Consider the following 20,245-nt stretch of genomic DNA (forward strand, 5'->3'; position numbering starts at 1 on the left):
TATTGTAAAAATAGAATTAATTAAATGAAATATGATATGTTTAAACGTAATCTTTAAAGCTAGATTTATATATCATTTTTCATGATTAAGATATGTCTCAATTTTATCGGTGTCGTATCAGATTGTGGTTGGATATAAATATTCCACACTTCGACTCATGGGATATGTTCAAGACTTGATTTTTGAATTGGAATGCTTCATGGAATAAAAAAAATCGTTTGTATGCTGATGTTATGCGAGGGGTATATAAAATAGTTATATTTTTACTACGAAAAACTATTAAATACGATACAATTTTACGCAAGTTATTTATTTATTTATAGAGTGGATATACCTAAACCTTGCTACAACACTTATAGGCAGTGTACCTAATCGTACAGTAGTGTAGTTTTTAGTTAGTCCGGTTCGTTCCACATGGATCTTTAGCCAAGTTTAACGCTATATTAGTTTTAACTTATAATTATAAAAATACAAATATATATATATAAGTAGTATTATTATTATAAAAAGGGGGTTTTACCGTTTAATGACCGGTTTGTCGATTTTAAAACTTTAGTCTCAGTTAAAACCTAATGTAAAATATTAAATATATAAAAGACTTAATTTAAAGCGTAAAGTAAATAACGATAATGAAATTGCGATAAATAAAATTGCGATAAAATAAAATTGCGATAATTAAAAAGTACGATAATTAAAAGTGCAATTAAATAAAATGACAGTAAATAAAAGTGCGATAATTAAAAGTGCAATTAAATATGAAATAAAGGAATTATGCTTATTTAAACTTCCGTAATCATGATGTTTGACATGTTGATTTTAGTTTTATTACCATGGGTTAATTGTCCTTTGTCCTGGATTATTCAATATGTCCGTCTGGTTTTTGTCCATAACAGTCCATCAGTCATAAATATAAAGTGCGAGTGTTCTCGTCAAATTATCCTTATATCCGAAGTCAAATATTCCAACTAATTGGGGACTTAAACTGTAACAAGGTCTTAATACTTTGTTTAATAATTACACCATGATATCGACTGCGTGTAACCCAAGGTTTTAATACTTTGTTAACAATTACGCCAAGTGTCCTTGTACATAATTCACCCCTGTTTTAATGAGTCCATAGACTATTAATCCATTCCCGTGTCCGGTTAAATGAACGATTATTCGTACTTATAAATATCCCGCCCATCGTGTCCGATCGAGTGTATGTGGTTATTTATAGGTACGTCCAATTGTAAATCTTTATATTAAATTAACAAACTATCATTTAATTAAACAAATATAAAGCCCATTAATAGCCCATAGTCTAATTTCCACAAGTGTCTTTCTTTTGTCCAAACCCCAATTATGGTCCAAAGCCCAATTTCACCGTCTTAATATTTTAGCCCAACATCATGATTACTTTGGCTTAAATAAGCATAATAATAATTTAGCTACGAGACATTAATTTAAAAAGGTTGAACATAACTTTCAATGATTAATAATAGCGTAGCGTTACACGGACAGAATTTCGACTTACACCCTTACAACATTCGCTAACATACCCTTATTATTATTAAAATTAAAATTAAAATTAAAATTAAAATTATAATATATATATATATATATATATATATATATATATATATATATATATATATATATATATATATATATATATATATACGTGAGAGAGATAGAAGAAAAAGATGTGTTTAAGTTCGCTCAAAACTGCGAAATTTATAGGCATGTGGCCACAAAAAGTGGCCCATGCGATCGCACGGATATTAAGCCTACAGGCCATGCGATCGCATGGAGGTAGGTTCCAGCTCACATTGCTTTGTTTTCTTTCTTGCCAACGGTTTTTATAAATAAATATAATATATAAATAATTTTAAGAATTATTTAAATATTATATTATATTTATGTGCATAGTTGACTTGTAATTTTTAGTCCGTTGCGTCGAGCGTTAAGAGTTGACTCTGGTCCCGGTTCCGGATTTTCGAACGTCCTTGCGTACAATTTAATATCTTGTATTTTGCGTTTTGCGGCTTGTACTCTTGTAATTTTGAGACGTTTCTCACCAATAATTTGAACCACTTTGATTGTACTTTGTACTTTTGAGCTTTTTGGTCGTTTGCGACTTCAATTCGTCGAATCTGTCTTTTGTCTTAACCTTTTATTATTTAAACGAATATCACTTGTAAATAGAACAATTGCAACTAAAAGCTTGTCTTTCTTGAGGGATAATGCTATGAAATATATGTTCGGTTTTAGCATTATCAAATATTCCCACACTTGAGCGTTGCTTGTCCTCAAGCAATATAGTCTTGAAATAAAAATACTAGAATCACTTCTTTATTCTTCACACTTTGTACATCAGTGAATTCTATACGGCGGTATGAACAATGGTAGTAACGATGTGGTTTACAGTCCCACATGACTATGAAAATTTAGATCCTTAAGGAAACTGGATCTTTATGAAAACATTTGATCTTTTTGAAAATTAAATCTAGCTTTTACCCTAGATAAGTTTTCCGAAATAACCCTTCACCGGTGTTTGCAAATTCTTTTTGTGGGTTTTATGGGTTCAGATTTGAAATTTTAGCTCAAAACTTGCGGTTTTGTGTCACCCACTTGCTAACCTTGTATTGGGAAAGCAACACGTCCAGTATACTTGCTTCGAATATTACCTTTCGGTAAACTACCGTCCGGTTGTAAAGGAAAGCGTTGAACAAGCAACTGTTAAGGCAATGTCCCATGACATGCTTTTAATTATGGTGTATAATGTGTCGGATTCAATTACTATCCTTGGTAGGAGCAATAGTAAAGCTCACCCTATAGTTTTTCGGTCTGGCACAAGGTCCTGTCTTCGACCATGCTATGCAACCACCGTTCTTACGGTTGACACCCGATTTGGTTCAGGTGACCTGATGAATTCCAGGTGAATTCCTAGGATTTTATGTTCAATGGTAATGAACGCATTGAAAATAGGGTTTTCTGAAAACAAATCGGTTTGTAATTTTTATCAAAATATTTTCTCGTTCAAGCTCGAGTTTAGATATCATCGAATTCCATGAGTTTGTAATTCTCAATCTTTAAAGTCAATCTCAAGGATTGAGTAATATCAGTCTTAAAAGCTGATTTTTGATCTTTTAAGGATATTACCCTTTCTGGGGGTCTGATTCATTAGTCTTATCAAGCTAATTTTCACGGCGCCCTCCCCATTTTACGAGACAGATCCTCTCATGGTTAGGATAAGTCTAACCACTTGGCGACCCTATTTGATGCTGAGGTCTGTGGTTTTCCAGCTGATTTTCGAGAAAACTTTTCAAGGTTTTTCGTAGACTCTACAACTGGTCTGGACGACAACTTCCTGACCTAAATCAAGAAGCGTGTGTCTTTTTTGGAAGACTTTACTTTCTTTTAATGATGGAATTGATTCATCGTGTAGATCCATCTTTCTTTCAAATATATTATAAGAAATCCGGGTAAAACTGATTAGTTTAGTCCAAAGCAAAAGTATTTTCAATTATTTATTAAAAAAATATGTGATATATGTTTTAAATAACTTGGTAAATTTTTCCCACACTTGGTTTTTATTTTCCTTTCTTTGCCTTTTTATTGTTCTCTATTCCATTTTAAATGAATTCTAACATTTTGGGTTGTTTCTCAATTTATGTCCTTTCCGAGGTAACAATAATTTCGGTGTTAACACCTAGTTTTATCGTTCATAAATATGTATAAACATGATTTTGAATTCATTTATTTGAAAATTTTGAAAAATTTTACTAGAATTGGGTAGTCAGTATATAAGACTAGGGCTGTTCTTTATTATCAGAGAGCACTAGATTCTAATACAACTACTGCGTTACTAGTATTTTTAATGGTAACCAAGTGTATAAGTTAAAATTTTAAAAATCCGAAAGAATTTAACCCCTTCCCACACTTGAGATCTTGCAATGCCCTCATTTGCAAGAAATCAGTAACAATTTAAATTATTGGGGGTGATTAGCGTAGAAAAATGATTAAATTTTACCAAAGTTTCCAAACATATTGGCGTTTGTTTGTTGAATGATAAATGGTGCACATCATTTGTTCATTCCGTCTTGTTGTTACATCACATTTGTTTTTCATTTTGTCGTCAAAATTAGTAGCTTTTGCTGAACTTAATGCCAGTCTTTGAAAATGTGCTGTTTAACTCTGTTGTGTACAATTGACAATATACATACATATAAATAATAACATGCATGGTAATTTGAAATGGGACTTAAAATCCCACTTTCAAATCAAATATGAAACATTAGTACAATAATAATAAAAATATTAAACTTACATAAAAGTATTAAAATATAATGTGTTTAAACATAAATAAATAGAAATAATAAAAATAAAAATCATAGAAATCACCAACAGGAACTATATCAATCTGGATAGGGGTTCCGGTTCATGTCGTCGTTCGGGTTCCATGGTTGGTGATAGGTGTACTGGTAGGCCTGGTTAGGGTCGTAGATAGTATATGGTGGTCTCATCTCAGGCTGGTGTGGAGGATAGTAAGCGGGTCGGGTCAGAACGTAGTGATCCTGAGGTGACAGTCGGCTCATGATCTGATGCTGATGATAGTCCCATCTATCATGCTGTCGTTGCTTGGAATGTTCGTAATCATTCCGGGCTTGCCACTGCTCCATCCCACTAAATCTCTCCTCGTTTGTCATTTCCACCTCATCTACACGCTGGTAGACGTCAGTCATAGCCTCCCTAATGACATCCCTAATGTCATCCGCTTCCTCCATTTCCTCATCTGAACCTCTCTCTACCTGAGGATGACTACCTTCATAGGGTACTGCCTGGTTACGTCTTCTCTTTAATACCTTAGCACCCTGATAGACCTTCAATCCTAAAGGCTCAACCTGTTCCCTACATACCTAAAGTGGACCCCCTTGATCCCTATCTACACCTAAATACTCTCCAATGAGAGTAACAAAAATACCTCCTCCTATTATTCCTCCTTCCTGTATTCCTTCCACCATCTTAGACAAATAAAAACCAACACAGTAAGGGATATTAATAAAGCCTCTTGGGTCTCGAATACACTTTAGGTAAAATAAATCATGTAAGGTCATTTTCTCCTTATTGTGACCTCTCTGTGTAATCGAGTTAGCCAAAAATCTATGAATTATACGAAGCTCGGCTCTGTTAATATTTAAGTAGGTATGTGTTCCTGCCCGCCCAAAAACATCATAATATGACATACGCTTCCAGACGGCGTTCGCGTCAAAATTCCTATCTACCCTTTCACCACGATAAATCAAATTCATACAATCGGGTAGTAGTAATTCACCGGGAATATATATCTGCAAAGCCCTGGCCATGTCCAGCATGGACATCCTGTACATCCTACGGCCATGTATAAATCTAAGAAAACTTCTATCATCTAATCTATCTACATCCGCATTTAACGAAATAGTACTCAAAAGCTCAACACACCATTCCTTATATACAGGCCTACGAATGGTGAATAGACGTTCCCAATCGGGAAAAGAAGAACTGCCATACCTTTGGATCAGATGCTCCCTAACTGAGTTAACCAGTTGGACCCTTTCTAAAGGCTCCCAATCGATTACCCTTGGCACTTCTACATTTTTTGGTATCAGTTTGAATTTGTTACTTTGATATGTTGGGTAATCTCTCCAGCTTCTATCGAATCTCAGATTAGGATGCAACGTGTGTTCAGGAATCATTGGGTATTCTATAGGCGGATGCATCAGAAATACTATAAAGGCATCAACAAATTGTAGCGGATCATAATAAGGTACGTGTTGATCAGGTTGATGTTGTTGTTCCTGTTGTGGTTCTTGTTCGGGTTCTGGCTCGTATTGCAATTCTGGCTCAGGTTCCGGTTGTGGTTGTCTAGATGATGATGATGCACCTCCAGTTTCAGTATTTTTCTGCAAAACACATTAAACACAAAATTTGTGCATCCAAATATGCATTAATATTAGCAAAATAACAACTTAAAACAATCACAATGACATGTTTAACCTATACTAAACTTATGCTCATTTTCATATTTTTATCAAAATCTACACTTTTTCAAATAAGCATATATGAAAATGTAAACAAATTTCATAAGCATTTAACTCAAATAACATGTCAAAATAGTCATTACTAACAATTAAACAAGTCTCAAATGGCAATTATATCAAATTAATCAAGTTCATGAATTTTAGACTTAAAAAGTCAACTTTAATTCTCAAAAATCATGTTTAGGATCAAAGTTTGGATCATTTAGCTACTTAAACATGTTACACTACTTAATTTAGCAATAATTCATGACAAAAATCGGCCATAACCTGTTTATATCAAAAAGCCCCAAATTTCTCAAGAACACAAACCCTAGATTTCTAAAATTTTTGAAGTTTTTGGCTTCAAATCATGTTAAATAGCATCAATCTAGGTTATACATGCATAATATACTAACAATTTAACTCTAATTACAATAGAAATTAACAAAATCAAATTAGGTAAAATATTGGTAAATATCACAAAAACTAGAAAATTTATGAGTTTAGGGGTGTAATTTTTACCTTCTTGTTGAAAAATCCGAACCTAGGCATGATTAGAGCGGATTGTAGGATGAAATTTGGTTGATTTTGGTGAAAAAATGAGGATTTGAGGAGTGTTTTTGGGTATGAGTTCGTGTATGTGTGTGTTGAGATGGGAAACAGACCAGTTGACTGGCCTTTTGTTTCTGGCCAGTTTTTCAGCTCCATGCGATCGCATGACTACATAAGGTAAACCCCATGTGATCGCATGGGGTCCAGGTAATTTTTTTTTTTATAAAAACCTTACACTTTTTAAATCATATAATTAATTAAAAATTAAAATTTTGTTTCTTTTTAGGATGAGGGCGTTTCGGATCGTTGTCCTAGTCCGTCCCTCGACAAAATTTTAAAATTTGTCATTTTTAAGCGCTTTTTAAAAGTAAAGATTTTTGGATTTTTTTTTTATGTTTTTGGCATACTTTAATTCAATAAGATTAAAAATAATGATAATAAAAATTCTCGTCCCTCCCTTGGGTAGAGCAATTTCGGTTCAACGACCTAGTTTTCAACTCACGACGAATTTTAAAAATCATAATTTTAACTTAGTGAAATAAAGTAAATTTTTGTTTTTAAATTCACACCAAACTTAAATTTAAAATGCATAAAATTAAAAATTCATATTATTAAAATTAAAAATTCACACCAAACTTATATTATATTTTTGTTTTTATACATACAAACTTATATTAAAAATATTAATTTTTCAAATATTTACAAACTTAAATATATTGATTTTAAAAAGTTTACAATAATAATTTAATATTTATATATTAATTTTAAAAACAAATTAAAAAAAAATTAAAAATCTTTTTGGTCCTTTATCCCACTTTAATCAATCAAATATTATCAAAAATATACGCCCCTCTTTTCGGTAAAGTAATTTCGGTTCCATAACCTAGTTTTACTCCTGACTAATTTTTGAAATATTTTGGGTTGATTGATTAAAGATATTTATACCTTAAGAATAAACGGTAAATTTCGGTTACAGAACCTAATTTTATTGAATACCAATTTAATACTTTATAGCGAACGATTTAGCGTTTATTATTAAAAGGTTAAAAGCAATAAAAATAAAAACTGTACATACTTACCTATGAGAAAGAATTTTTAGAGACCTGCTTTAGCCGACTCATAGGAGAGTCGTGTGATTTGGTTTTCCATAGCTACATAGGCATAACCTCGAATCTTCAATATCTTTTCTTCTAAACATATAAACGGTCCTTCTCTACATAGAGTTACAAATTCGGTATTTGAATATGTTTGATTATTTGAACATTTACCTTCGTGTGACCATTTTCCGCATTTATAACATCTTTCAAGGTGTCGTGCTCTTCTTTTTGTTGCGGATTTTGATTTTCCTTTACCAAAATGTATCTTATGATGATCTTTTCTTAGTTCTTTCCTTACTTCGTCACATCTGCTTCTTATTACTGACACCAGGTCACTCGGGAGTGTGTCATTATTATGTTTAGTAATCAAAGCGTGTAGCATTAGACCATGGTTCAGATCAAAGGAATTCTTCATCTCGTAAAACCTAAAAAAAATAAAAATTCAGAATGGGGGGAGAAGACTAGTTCTTTAGGGTCTGCTAGGGAAAGACCATTCGGATTCCATTCTCGGAGACTACACGAAAACAGAATATCTAACTCTAACAGAAATACATATTACCCTAAAAAGATTCGAACCTTCCCACACTTAGTTAGCTGTGGTGTCGAAATTGTAATTAACTTCATCTTCAACTTCCATTGGATTATCTATGTAATGTTTAACTCTGTGACCATTAACTTTAAATTCAATCCCATTTGAATTTATTAACTCTATTGTTCCATATGGGAAAACTCTTTTGACTATGAATGGTCCAGACCATCTTGATTTAAATTTTCCAGGAAATAGCTTGAATCGTGAATTGAAAAGAAGAACTCTGTCTCCTTCCTTAAATTCTTTTGAACTTCTGATTCTTTTATCATGCCATTTCTTCGTTCTTTCCTTATAGATTAACGAATTTTCATATGCTTCATGTCTTAATTCTTCTAATTCGTTTAGTTGACTTAACCGTAGACGTTCGGCTTCATATAAATCAAGATTACATGTCTTCAAAGCCCAAAATGCTTTGTGTTCAATTTCTACTGGAAGGTGACATGCTTTTCCATAAACGAGTCTAAAAGGTGTGGTTCCAATTGGAGTTTTGTAGGCTGTTCTAAAAGCCCAGAGTGCATCCTCCAATTTCATGGACCATTCCTTCGGATTTGATCCTACGATTTTCTCTAGAATACGTTTTAAAGCTCGGTTGGTATTTTCAACTTGTCCACTTGTCTGTGGATGATAAGCGGTTGATATTTTATGAGTTACTCCATATCTTTTGAGAACTTTCTCAAGTTGATTATTACAAAAATGAGTACCCCGATCACTTATTCAAGCTTTCGGTGTTCCGAACCTTGCAAAAAGATGTTTTAAGAAGTTGACTACAACTCGTGCATCGTTAGTTGGGAGAGCTTGTGCTTCCGCCCATTTAGATACAAAATCAATGGCAATGAGAATGTAGAAATTATTATGAGATTTTGGAAATGGACCCATAAAGTCAATACCCCAAATGTCAAATACTTCACATACTTGAATGACATTTTGTCTCATTTCATCACGTTGACTTATTTTTTCGGCCCTTTGACAAGCATCACAGGATTTGCAAAGAAGGTGTGCGTCTTTGAAAATTGTAGGCCAATAGAATTCAGCATCATAAACTTTTCTTGCTGTGAGTTGAGGCCCATAATGCCCTCCTGTTGGTCCTGTGTGACAATGGTTTAAGATTTGACTAGCTTCATCTCCGAATACACATCGGCGTATTATTCCATCGGGACAACTTTTAAACAAATGTGGATCTTCCCAAAAATAGTGTTTTATATCACTAAATAATTTCTTTCGCTTTTGGTACGACAGCCCTTTTTCAAGGAATCCACATACTAAGTAGTTTGCATAGTCTGCAAACCATGGAATTTCATTATAATTTATCTTCAATAGATATTCATCAGGAAAGTTATCTTGTATGACCGATTCATTTAGAACTTCTAATTCGGGATTTTCAAGACGAGAAAGATGATCAGCGGCGAGATTTTCTGCTCCCTTTTTGTCTCAGATTTCAATATCGAACTCTTGTAAGAGTAAGATCCAACGAATTAATCGTGGTTTGGCATCTTGTTTCGAAAATAGGTATCTAAGAGCATAATGGTCAGTATAGACCACCGTTTTAGCTAGAACGAGATATGAACGAAATTTGTCAAAAGCAAAGACAATTGCAAGGAGTTCTTTTTCAGTAGTTGTGTAATTCGTTTGTGCTCCTTGTAACATCTTACTAGCATAATAAATAGGTTGAAATCGTTTTTCAATCCTTTGTCCTAAAACGGCTCCCATTGCAAAATCACTTGCATCGCACATTAGTTCAAATGGTAGATTCCAATTTGGAGTTATCATAATTGGCGCATTAGTGAGTTTCTCTTTAAGAATATTAAAAGATTTGATGCATTCCTCTGAAAAGATGAATGGAGCATCCTTTTATAGGAGTTTATTCATAGGAGTGGCAATTTTAGAAAAATCTTTTATGAAACGTCGGTAAAAATCGGCATGCCCTAGAAAACTCCTAACTCCTCTAACATTGGTGAGATGTGGAAGTTTAGCAATTACATCTACTTTAGCTCTATCCACTTCAATTCCTTCCTTTGAGATTTTATGACCAAGAACGATGCCTTTTTTAACCATGAAATGGCATTTCTCCCAATTAAGTACTAGATTTGATTGTTCGCATATAATAAGCATTCGTTCAAGATTAACTAGACATGATTCAAATGTATCACCAAAGACTGAAAAGTCATCCATGAAAACTTCCATGCATTCTTCTATCATGTCGTGAAAATCGCCATCATGCACCTTTGAAAGGTTGCAGGGGCGTTGAAAAGTCCAAATGGCATGCGTTTGTAAGCAAAAGTACCATAATGGCACGTGAATGTGGTTTTCTCTTGGTCCTCGGGTGCTATTGAAATTTGAAAATATCCGGAAAAACCATCAAGAAAACAATAGTAACTATTTCCGGCTAATCTTTACAACCTTTGATCAATGAAAGGTAAGGGAAAGTGATCTTTTCTGGTGGCGTCATTTAATTTTCTATAATCAATACAGATACGCCATCCTGTTACAGTCCTAGTAGGAATAATCTCATTTTTCTCATTTGTGATGACAGTCATGCCACCCTTCTTAGGTACGCATTGAACTGGGCTTACCCATTGACTATCAGAGATTGGATAAATTAAACCTGCATCTAGCAGTTTAATAATTTCTTTCTTAACAACATCTTGCATATTAGGATTTAATCTTCGTTGACGTTGCACATACGTTTTATGACCTTCTTCCATAAGGATTTTATGTGTGCAATACGAAGAACTTATGCCTTTAATATCATGAATCTTCCATGCAATAGCTGGTTTATGAGCTTTTAGCACAGAAATGAGTTTAGATTTTTCATTTTTAGTAAGAGAAAACGATATTATTACAGGTAATTCAGATTCACCATGTAAATAAGCATATTCCAAATAGTTTGGAAGTGGCTTTAACTCTAATGTCGGTGGTTCTTCTATCGATGATTTATATCGATATCTGTCTTCCTCTTTTAACATTTGAATTTCTTCTATTGTTGGTTCATATCCATTAGCCATAAGTGTAGCTAACATTTCAGTTTCATCAATTGGTTCAGTTCCTTCTCCCAAAGAACATTCTCCTGTTCCTTGTAATTCTGGAAATTCTTCTAACAATTCTGCATGTGAATCTATAGTTTGAATATAATAACATGTATCATCTGCAGATTGCGATTGTTGCATGGCTCTATCAACTGAAAAGGTAACACTCTCTTCCTCTATACTTAGGGTCAGTTTCTTACCGAACACGTCTATTATTGCTTTAGCCTTGTTTAAGAATGGTCTTCCTAATATGAGAGGAACTCGAGAATCTTCTTCCATGTCCAGAATAACAAAATCTACTGGAAATACTAAAGTACCAACTTTAACTAGCATGTTTTCCATTATCCCTCTAGGATATTTTACTGATCGATCGGCTAGTTGTATACTTATTCGTGTTGGTTTCAATTCTCCAAGGTCTAGTTTAGCATGTAGTGAATACGGCATTAGATTTATACTAGCACCTAAGTCTGTCAATGCTTCTATTGAAATAAGACTACCCAGAAAACATGGAATTGTGAAACTTCCTAGATCAGATAATTTTTCTGGTATCTTATTCAACAGCACTGCAGAACAATTAGCATTCATAGTAACAGCCGAGAGTTCTTCCATTTTCTTTCTATTTGTGATTAGATCTTTCAAGAATTTAGCATATCTAGGCATTCCTGAAATCACATCAATGAAAGGAAGATTGACATTTATTTGTTTAAACATATCCAAGAATTTGGATTGCTCGGCTTCAAGTCTCTCTTTTCTCATTTTACTCGGGTAAGGAAGTGGTGGTTGGTATGGTTTAACATAAGGTTTAGTTTTAACTGTGTTATCTTCAATAACCTTTTCAACTACCGGTTCTGTTTCCTTATCTTGTTCAGATTGTGGTTCTTGTGGAGTAGGAATAGCTTCATCAGAGATTACATGTATTTCAGGTGGTTTAAGTGTAATACCACTTCTCATGGTAATGGCTTTAGCTGTTTCATTCCGGGGGTTAGCATTTGTATCACTAGGTAGACTTTTCGGTTTTCTTTCACCTATCAACCTTGCTAGGTTGCTTATTTCTTGTTCCAAATTTTGAATAGAAGCTTGTTGATTTCTAAATGCTTGAGCATTTTGTTCATTGGTTTGTTTTTGAGATGTGAAAAACTGAGTTTGAGATTCAACTAGCTTTGACATCATGTCTTCTAAATTTGGCTTTTTATCATCGGTTTGTGGTGGTTTATTTTGAAAAATAGGTCTTTGCTGATTGTAAGTATTGTTGGATACTTGTTGATTACTAGGACCCTGTTGGTTGTTGTATGGAATATTTCGATTATAATTCTGGTTTTGATTGTAAATTGGTCTTGGCGGTTGATAATTATTCTGATAATTATTTCCAGGCCTTTGGTTCATGTATGAAACATTCTCTCTTTGTTCCATTGTTTGTTCAATACTGAGACAATCTTTTGTTAAATGTGGTCCTCCACACTGCTCACAACTAATTCGTATTGAGTGAATATCCTTAGTCATCTTTTCCATTCGTCTCTCGACAGCATCTATCTTTGCAGAAATGGAATCTAAGTCATGGCTAGAATCGGCTCTAGCTGCTTTAGATGATCTAACGATATCTTTCTCTTGGTGCCACTCATGTGAGTGGGAAGCAGTGTTATCAATAATTTTGTAAGCGTCAGTTGCGGTTTTCTTCATAATGGAACCACCAGCTGCTATATCGATGTCTTTTCGTGTAGTGATGTCGCATCCTTGGTAGAATATTTGTACTATTTGATAAGTGTCTAAACCATGTTGCGGACATCATCTCAATAACTTTTCAAATCTTGTCCACGCTTCATATAGAGTTTCATTTGGCTTTTGTGTGAACGTAACAATTTCTCCTTGAAGTCTCACAGCTTTAGATGCCGGAAAGAATTGTTTAAGAAATTTTTCAACTAAGACATCCTATGTATCAATCGCCCCTTCAGGTAACGATTCTAACCAATCTTTGGCTTCTCCCTTTAAAGTCCAGGGAAATAACATGAGATATATCTGTTCATCCTCCACTTCTCTTATTTTGAATAAAGTGCAGATCCTATTAAATGTACGAAGATGTTCGTTTGGATCTTCCTTTGGTGCACCACTAAATTGGCATTGATTAGTCACCATGTGTACGATTTGTCGTTTGATTTCATAATCTGGCGCATTAATGTCTGGTTGAGTAATTGCGTGACCTTGGCCAGTGCGTTTAGCTCGCATTCGATCTTCCATACTTAGAGGTTCCAGATTCTCCATGATTGAATTTGTTGAATCTGAATCACTAGAGGATTCTGATTTAATGGGTTGTTCCTCGACAATTTCTGTTTGAATGATTGGTGGTTCCGGAGGAAAGATTAATGGTTCAGGATCTCTGAATTATTCCTGAATATCCTCCGGATTCTCAATTGTGAGGTCGGGTTCAAAAAATGGATTATCGGAAATTTGAATTGGAGTACTTGATCGACTTGATGACGATTCTAAAGAAAAATCAACGGCGACAATATTGGCTAGATGTCTTGATCGAGTTACAGGTGGTGAACGTACGAAAGATGGTGAACGTTTTGCTCGGTGTATTCACTGAATATCCTATTAATTATAAAAATAAAAATTATATAAGTTATCAAATTAATAGACTTTTCCGATTATGCCCACGTTTCAAATAGCCAATAGATGCAGCAGGTAGCCAGGACCCTTTAAATCGGAAGCCCACAACTCGCCACTAACAAATCCAACTATTACTACGAACCAGAAAATTTTGGATGTCTATCGATTTAACCACTTAAAATAATTTTTCGTTGAAATTTAAAGAAACTAGAGAGAAGAAATAGAAAATTCTATGTTCTAAAAACTAGAGCGTCGAAAAATAAGAAAGAAAAAGAGCGCGTCGAAAAACGTCGAAAAATAAAAGGTCGAAAAATAAAAATAAGAAGGTATCGCGTCGAAACTTAAAAAGGAACTAAAATTTATAAATGGCGTCGCAAAATTCTAAAGCACCTAAATTTTAGTCTAAAGAAAAAGCACTTAAGGGATTTTACGGCAAAGCCTAAAAATCTAGAAATAAAAATAACTACGGCAAAAACTATATCTTAATACTAAATACGAACGAAAAATACAAATATTACGCTAAAACAAATAAAAAGATACAAAATATAAAAATAAACTTAAAGTTGTAAAAAGTACAATTTTTATAAAAATATTATTTATTTTATAAAAGTATTAATTTTATAATTTATTAAAACTAATTAAAATAAATAATACAAATTAAATAAAACTAAACTAAAACTAATATTAATTAATAAACCCTAATTAGGGTTAATAATAATAATAATTATTAATTTTAACCCTAAACTGGTCGACTGAGGAACAGGAGCTGTCAAATCAATCCATGCGATCGCATGGATTGTATGTAGAAATTTCATGCGGTCACATGGCTTAGGTTTCCAGGCCAAAATTGTTGGGCTTCTACAGTGACCAACCCGAGTGTTTTTACTTTTTTTTTTCTGTTTTAAATATATAGAATATTTATATAAAGTAAATAAAAACTTAATTTTTTAAAAACTGAAAATAAAAATAGAAAAATTTATAAATTTATATATTTTTATCAATCTCTTAAAAATATATATATTTTGTTTTTCTTTTTATATTTTTATATTTTTAATTTTTAAAACGTATATTTTTATAAAAAGAACTTAATAAAAACTTTAGATTTTTTTTATATAGCATTGCGCTTTCGGCGTTTAACTTTCCCCGGCAGCGGCGCCAAAAAATACTTGATGTTATGCGAGGGGTATATAAAATAGTTATATTTTTACTACGAAAAACTATTAAATACGATACAATTTTACACAAGTTATTTATTTATTTATAGAGTGGATATATACCTAAACCTTGCTACAACACTTATAGGCAGTGTACCTAATCATACAGTAGTGTAGTTTTTAGTAAGTCCGGTTCGTTCCACAGGGATCTTTAGCCAAGTTTAACGCTATATTAGTTTTAACTTATAATTATAAAAATACAAATATATATATATATATATATATATATATATATATATATATATATATATATATATATATATATATATATATATATATATATATATATATATATATATATATATATATATATATATATATATATATATATATATAAGTAGTATTATTATTATAAAACGGGGTTTTTACCTTTTAATGACCGGTTTGTTGATTTTAAAACTTTAGTCATGAAGTCAATATACCCGCCTCTCAGCTCCTTTATATGATTATCGGTCGATCAATAATAATGGAAAATTAATAAATCTCGTATTCTTTAAGTCTATCTATGCATAAACATACTCTCTTAAGACCACTCTCAAAGGCAAGTCGTGGGAGCCGTCATCAAAAATGTCATCCGAGCGCTCTATTAGCATTGTCAAGCTCTCACAATGCCCTCATCCGCTCTCATCTTCCTCGCCCTACGATTATTCTTCATGAAGCATCTCCCAGGACAAGGTGCACATTTCTCTCTCATATTTCTTTGCAATATTTATTTGTACCATAGCATAAACAACTTGTACTTTAACTATTTAATTAAATTTGTGGAGTATGTGATTGAGAGGAATTATGTCATGGTTGACAATTGTGTGTTATGGGAGTGTTATGGGAGGAAGTGGTGAGTAAGGAGGACAGAGAAAGCTGATGTGGCGTTGATGAAGTGTTGAGGAAGGTGTTATGGCTGGAAGTGGTTTAATAATAGGTTTTTTCCTGTTTGAATTATCCGAAAAGACGGGTAATCCGACATGCATACAAAATCAAACCAACAAAAATACCTATTGCAAATATATGTACTAGCAATAGGTAATATACTAATATCTCGTGAATTTTTATTTTATTTTGAAGATAATTGAATATATAAATACGATAAAATTTTAATTAGCAAAAAACTATTAGAAAATGATAAATATTCATTGCGACACGTCACCATAATTGGGGAATATTTTTTTATTTTGGGTGATACTGAAAATAAAAATACAATAAATTTTATTGAAAATTAAATTCTTTTTAAAAAAGGCAATTACCTATGGCAAGTATGTGTTCTAGCAATATGTTTGGTAAAAAATATTCAGCATTTCCTAGTTTTCTTTCCTTTGACTAGAAAAAGAAATAGGAGTATAAAAGAAAATTAACAAAAAACATATTATTAAGGGAGAATGGTAAACTATTTAATCATATCATTATTTAAATTTTATAATTTTATTTAATTATTTGGTCGATAAAAGTAACTTTTGTGCTAAACCGTCTACCCAACTCCACAGAATAAGCCCACACCTAATGGGTATGTTCAATCAAATTCGATTTATGATGAGGAAATACAAAAAGAACCATCTTTTTTCACTCTGCAAGGTTTTCACATGATAAACAGGATACACTTCAGCGTCCAACACTTGACGGCAGATCATCATGTGCACTTTATAAGAAAAATGCCAAAATATCCAAGCTTCAAAGTAATAAAGAAGGAGGATCTGTGCAGCGCGACCTGAACAAGGGTCACAAAAGAAAGAAAACAAGTCTAGCGATTTGAATGAGGATGTGCAATTGGATATGGAAACTAGATCGGAAGCCGGTGTAGTAGATCGATATTCTTAACAAGAAGATGAAATGCCCCGTAAACCTATTAAGGTTAATGGTAAAGTTCTAAATCCTAAAAGGAATAACATAGATAAGAAAGATAATGTTTTTGCTAATTTTTTAGAGGGTATGTTCGATAGTAGTGAGAAACCTAGTAAATCTAAACAATGAAAGTAGCATCATGGAATTCTAGAGGGCTTGGTAGTGGTGACAAGTGGTGTGACTTCAACTCACACCAAATTCCTGATCGAACATGGTTAATAAATGAAAATGGGTTTTGGGTTTCAAAAACAAGAAAACTGGTTTTGTGGTATAATTGTGGTAGCATGATTAATTTCGGTGTTGTATAGTGGGATTTAACCTGGGGCCAAATTGACAATCATGAGGAAAGGCAATTGTATATTTTGATGGCCTTGCTTTCAATTGCGTCAAAGATGGTCCTGTTCATTGAGACTTATATATGTTGGGTCGCCTTAGCTACACGTATAAAGGTTAAAGTTTTTCAGTGTCTAGTAAATTCAAACACATGGTCGAGTCATCAAGTCTACATATGATCGACTCATCCATGGTTGCTAATTTAAAAGTCAAAGCGGGTATTGCACTTATTGGGTATGGAGAGCAGTTCAAGAATAAAGATGTCAAGATGACATAGGTGTCAAAGATTCAAGCGATTTAGTCATTTAGAAGTCCACTGTGATGTTTTTGTTTATTGGCATTTGTTTTAGTAATTGTTAGTTAACTTCTTTTAATTATACTTTGGCTTATATGGGTGGATACAAAGTATGTAAATCCATACCATTCCATTGTGTTATCTTTGACTTTTCACCACTTTGTGAAAAGTTTATTTATTTCAATTTTGTTTTTTGCAAAAAATAAAAACATAAAAATATATATAAAGTATAGATACTTTTTCTTTATTGTTAACTTTTCTTATATAATTTCAGTATTAATCTTATTCATGACATGTTTCTATTGTAAAAATAGAATTAATTAAATGAAATATGATATGTTTAAACGTAATCTTTAAAGCTAGATTTATATATCATTTTTCATGATTAAGATATGTCTCAATTTTATCGGTGTCGTATCATATTGTGGTTGGATATAAATATTCCACACTTCGACTCATGGGATATGTTCAAGACTTGATTTTTGAATTGGAATGCTTCATGGAATAAAAAAAATCGTTTGTATGCTGATGTTATGCGAGGGGTATATAAAATAGTTATATTTTTACTACGAAAAACTATTAAATATGATACAATTTTACGCAAGTTATTTATTTATTTATAGAGTGGATATACCTAAACCTTGCTACAACACTTATAGGCAGTGTACATAATCGTACAGTAGTGTAGTTTTTAGTAAGTCCGGTTCGTTTCACATGGATCTTTAGCCAAGTTTAACGCTATATTAGTTTTAACTTATAATTATAAAAATACAAATATATATATATATATATATATATATATATATATATATATATATATATATATATATATATATATAAGTAGTATTATTATTATAAAAAGGGGTTTTTACCGTTTAATGACCGGTTTGTCGATTTTAAAACTTTAATCGCAGTTAAAACCTAATGTAAAATATTAAATATATAAAAGACTTAATTTAAAGGGTAAAGTAAATAACGATAATGAAATTGCGATAAATAAAATTGCGATAAAATAAAATTGCGATAATTAAAAAGTACGATAATTAAAAGTGCAATTAAATAAAATGACAGTAAATAAAAGTGCGATAATTAAAAGTGCAATTAAATATGAAATAAAGGAATTATGCTTATTTAAACTTCCGTAATCATGATGTTTGATGTGTTGATTTTAGTTTTATTACCATGGGTTAATTGTCCTTTGTCCTGGATTATTCAATATGTCCGTCTGGTTTTTGTCCATAACAGTCCATCAGTCATAAATATAAAGTGCCAGTGTTCTCGTCAAATTATCCTTATATCCGAAGTCAAATATTCTAACTAATTGGGGACTTAAACTGTAACAAGGTCTTAATACTTTGTTTAATAATTACACCAGGATATCGACTGCGTGTGACCCAAGGTTTTAATACTTTGTTAACAATTACGCCAAGTGTCCTTGTACATAATTCACCCCTGTTTTAATGAGTCCATAGACTATTAATCCATTCCCGTGTCCGGTTAAATGAACGATTATTAGTACTTATAAATATCCCACCCATCGTGTCCGATCGAGTGTATGTGGTTATTTATAGGTACGTCCAATTGTAAATCTTTATATTAAATTAACAAACTATCATTTAATTAAACAAATATAAAGCCCATTAATAGCCCATAGTCTAATTTCCACAAGTGTCGTTCTTTTGTCCAAACCCCAATTATGGTCCAAAGCCCAATTACCCCGTCTTAATATTTTAGCCCAACATCATGATTACTTCGGTTTAAATAAGCATAATAATAATTTAGCTACGAGACATTAATTTAAAAATGCTGAACATAACTTACAATGATTAATAATAGCGTAGCGTTACACGGACAGAATTTTGACTTACACCCTTACAACATTCGCTAACATACCCTTATTATTATTAAAATTAAAATTAAAATTAAAATTAAAATATATATATATATATATATATATATATATATATATATATATATATATATATATATATATATATATATATATATATATATATATATATATATATATATATATATATATATACGTGAGAGAGATAGAAGAAAAAGATGTGTTTAAGTTCGCTCAAAACTGCGAAATTTATAGGCATGTGGCCACAAAAAGTGGCCCATGCGATCGCATGAATATTAAGCCTACAGGCCATGCGATCGCATGGAGGTAGGTTCCAGCTCACATTGCTTTGTTTTCTTTCTTGCCGACGGTTTTTATAAATAAATATAATATATAAATAATTTTAAGAATTATTTAAATATTATATTATATTTATGTGCATAGTTGACTTGTAATTTTTAGTCCGTTGCGTCGAGCGTTGAGAGTTGACTCTGGTCCCGGTTTCGAATTTTCGAACGTCCTTGCGTACAATTTAATATCTTGTATTTTGCGTTTTGCGGCTTGTACTCTTGTAATTTTGAGACGTTTCTCACAAATAATTTGAACCACTTTGATTTTTTTGTACTTTTGAGCTTTTTGGTCGTTTGCGTCTTCAATTCGTCGAATCTGTCTTTTGTCTTCACCTTTTATTATTTAAACGAATATCACTTGTAAATAGAATAATTGCAACTAAAAGCTTGTCTTTCTTGATGGATAATGCTATGAAATATATGTTAGTTTTTAGCATTATCATATGCTATCATTATCTCTACAAT

At 32.3% G+C, this 20,245-nt stretch overlaps 1 non-coding gene across 1 annotated transcript; it reads left to right on the plus strand.

The window, feature by feature from the left end:
• The first annotated feature begins 13,067 nt into the window (after window positions 1-13,067).
• Window positions 13,068-13,174, plus strand: LOC139894993 (small nucleolar RNA R71). Its single transcript, XR_011775465.1, has one exon. It is a non-coding gene; the product is annotated as a small nucleolar RNA R71 (small nucleolar RNA).
• The last annotated feature ends 7,071 nt before the right edge of the window (window positions 13,175-20,245 follow it).

Source organism: Rutidosis leptorrhynchoides, chromosome 2, assembly GCF_046630445.1.
Source record: "Rutidosis leptorrhynchoides isolate AG116_Rl617_1_P2 chromosome 2, CSIRO_AGI_Rlap_v1, whole genome shotgun sequence".
NCBI classification, from domain to species: Eukaryota; Viridiplantae; Streptophyta; class Magnoliopsida; order Asterales; family Asteraceae; genus Rutidosis; species Rutidosis leptorrhynchoides.